The sequence below is a fragment of the Octopus bimaculoides genome, chromosome 11, assembly GCF_001194135.2.
Source record: "Octopus bimaculoides isolate UCB-OBI-ISO-001 chromosome 11, ASM119413v2, whole genome shotgun sequence".
NCBI classification, from domain to species: Eukaryota; Metazoa; Mollusca; class Cephalopoda; order Octopoda; family Octopodidae; genus Octopus; species Octopus bimaculoides.
The window spans coordinates 14,430,299-14,433,570 of NC_068991.1; the positions used below are offsets into that span (position 1 = coordinate 14,430,299).

The 3,272-nt window shown below is 35.3% G+C and overlaps 1 protein-coding gene across 5 annotated transcripts in view; it reads left to right on the forward strand.

Moving 5' to 3' along the window:
• LOC106871315 (uncharacterized) overlaps window positions 1-3,272 on the forward strand; it is a 399,672-nt gene that overhangs the window by 375,252 nt on the left and 21,148 nt on the right. Inside the window, exon 1 of one of the 5 annotated variants that reach the window (XM_052971511.1) lies at window positions 3-70. The exons of 3 other annotated variants lie outside the window; for them this stretch is intronic. The gene's annotated coding sequence lies outside the window, so the exon portion shown is untranslated. Of the gene's footprint in view, window positions 1-2; window positions 71-108; window positions 237-3,272 lie in introns of those variants that run through there. One more of the 5 variants, XM_052971510.1, reaches the window with a different exon arrangement.

Consider the following 3,272-nt stretch of genomic DNA (forward strand, 5'->3'; position numbering starts at 1 on the left):
ATATATATACATGCAATGCATGCATAACGTGCAAGTTACGAAAAGGAAAGTGAAAGATAAATTAAATATAGTAAGTGTTTTTATATATATATACGTTACCTAATATTGTTTATAGTTTCGTTTAAATATAGCAGTGGAGAGCCAACGGTTGTATGAGGGTTAAGTGCGACTACCTTTAAGACGTATAATGTTTCAGTAACGAAAAAAAAAAACAAAAAAAAACAGCCAATATATCGGTATATATTTTTGTTGATTTAATTGTATTTAAAGCCTGTCTTTTCGGTTAATTGTGTATTTTAGAAACCGCTATTTAATTTTTTTTTCTTTCTTTCATATATAATATATTTGTAAATATGTGTTTGAAATAATTATAGTCGTGTTTGAAAATAAGAAATCCTAAAACGTTTTGAGAAAAATTAATTGTTTTTGCAGCGGGAAAGTTTATTTTGAAACTCTGCCTTTAAAAATTTCTTTTGTATAAATTTTTTTTTTTTACGGATTACTATATGTTAGGAAATAATAAGATTTTGCATATGTATACGTACTTATACATATGTATGTGCGTGTGTGTATATGTGTATTAATATTTATGTATATATGTAGATGTATTTATATATTTACTCAGTAAATCGATATATGTATGTTTGTATATATGTAATGTGTATTATGTGTGTGTATATATATATATATGTATGTGTGTATATATTATATATAGATATAAATATGTATATTTAAGTATATATATATATATGCACATATATATGGTATATATATATATTTGTATATCTATATTATGTAAATGTGTGTGTGTACATATTTTTGTATGTATGTATATATGTAGGTATGTATGTATGTAGGTATGTAGGTATGTATGTATGTATGTATGTATGTACAAACTCACATACATTGTTGAGGGTGGGATTGGAAGAGATGACACTTGGTTCGAATGCTTGCGGAACAACGCTGAGTTTCTCGAAACGCTTCGAAGTACCAAGGTGGCTACTATTAAACCGGATGACGAATTCGATTTCAAATACCTAGGTGACCACACGTCTGCTGGAAAATTATTTCGTTGTCGGGCCAGATCTTAACTTCATTTCCAGCATTGCGTTAACCACTTTACCTCTATTGCTCGCTCTGCTCACTGCCCGAATGCTAGTTCCTTGTAATTTGCTGATATTTACAGAAAAAAAAAATCTCTTACGCGTTCTCTACAATCAGCTGGTGTTGACAGAGATCTGTCGAAATGCTTAAACACTGTAGTACTTCCTATAAGTTTTTGCGTCGTGTGTGTGTCTGTGTATGTGTGTGTGAACAACAGAAAACCGTAAAGGCATTTCGAATGCTAGGAAAGACGTAGAAAATGTGATCTCGAAACAGTTTTTAATATTCATTTATTTTATTATAATTATAATTATTATTATTATTATAAAACTTTTTTAGTCAGCTTAACCTTCTGGGATCTTTTCCGGAAGAGATCCACGTTCTGTGTTGAAATGTCGCCGATGTCAGCTTCGCCTTTCATCTTTTCAGGGTCGTTAAAATAAAGTACCAGTAGCACATTGGAATCCATTTAATCTACTTCCTTTTCCCCTCAAAATTGCTGACCTTGTCCCAAAAATTACATTTTTTTAGTAGAAAATAATGCTTGCATGACGTTTTTTTTTTAAATTTCTTTTCCTTTTTTTATTTTTGTTTTATTTCAAACATAGTTTGCCGTGATTTATCTCATGGTTAGCACCACCCACATCGTGTTTGTATGTAAACCGAGTTCGAATGCTGGTTGCGCCAAACCAATTAAATTTTATAGATGCAAGCATAGCTGATGGTTAAGATGCTCGCTCTGCAACCACGTAGTTTTGGGTTGTCTCACTGCGCAACCAATGTATTGTGAGTGAATTTGATAGACGGAAACTGTGTGGAAGCCCATCGTATATGTATATGTGTCTTTGTGTTTGTATTTTCCCCACTACCGCTTGACAACCAGTGTTGATTTGTTTATATCTCTGTAACTTAGCGTTACATCCCGGTGACTTAGCGGACCATCAACATAGGTAACAGACGTAAAACATAATTACTAGGGTCGAATTTGTTCAGGGGAAGGGGTCACACACACGCACACACACACACACATAACGGGTTTCTTTCAGTTTCCGCCAACCAAATCTACTGATAAGGCTATGATCGGGCCACGTCACATACATACATACATTCCTACACAATGCATACATACATACATACATACATACATACTTTCTCTCTCTCTCTCTCTCACACACACACACACACACACGCAGTGTATTGTACTATTAAGGACTTATTGAGTTCATGATTATTCTAAAGGCATGTGTTGTCCTAATGTAAATTCGCATGAGAAATCAATGTAAACGCTAAGTGACAAAGCCCGATCTTAGAATGGCAAGCACAAACCAGACAGAGAGGCATTAAAGACAGAATCGAAGTCAGCATATTTTATGGACCCTTCTTCGAAAAGGATGAAAAACAAGCGTGGTTTGAACAAAACGTGCAGAGAATCAACACATATTTAAAATAAACTTACAACGCTGCTATAGCCATTGTCATAAGCTAAACGGCTTTCCTAATTTCCTTATTAAAAATATATTGACCGTTCCTCCAAAGTTCGCTCAGAGAAGAATCAATAAGTCCGCACTTGTGGATAAAGCTTCCGTTTATATTTCTGATATCGATGAAATATCTACGCATATTCGTCTTTGTTGCTGCTGATGTTTAGCATCAGACAGGTGAGCATCGAGCAATCCTGGATTGAATGGTGCTTTCGCTAGGCCTTCCTCTAAATAAGTCTATCTATCTATCTATCTATTTATTTATCTGTATGTCTGTCTGTCAATATATATACATATACTCTTTTACTCTTTTACTTGTTTCAGTCACTTGACTGCGGGTATGACGGAGCACCGTCTTTTAGTCGAACAAATCGACCCCAGGACTTATTCTTTGTAAGCCTAGTACTTATTCTATCGGTCTCTTTTTGCCGAACCGCTAAGTTACGGGGACGTAAACTCACCAGCCTCGGTTGTCAAGCGAAGTTGGCGGGGGGGGGGGCAAACACATACACATATACATATATATATATACATATATACGACGGGCTTCTTTCTGTTTCCGTCTATCAAATCCACTCACAAGGCTATAGTAGAAGACACTTGCCCAAGGTGCAACGCAGTGGGACTGAACCCAGAACCACGTGGTTGGTAAGCAAGTTACTTATCACACAGCCACTCCTGCGCCTG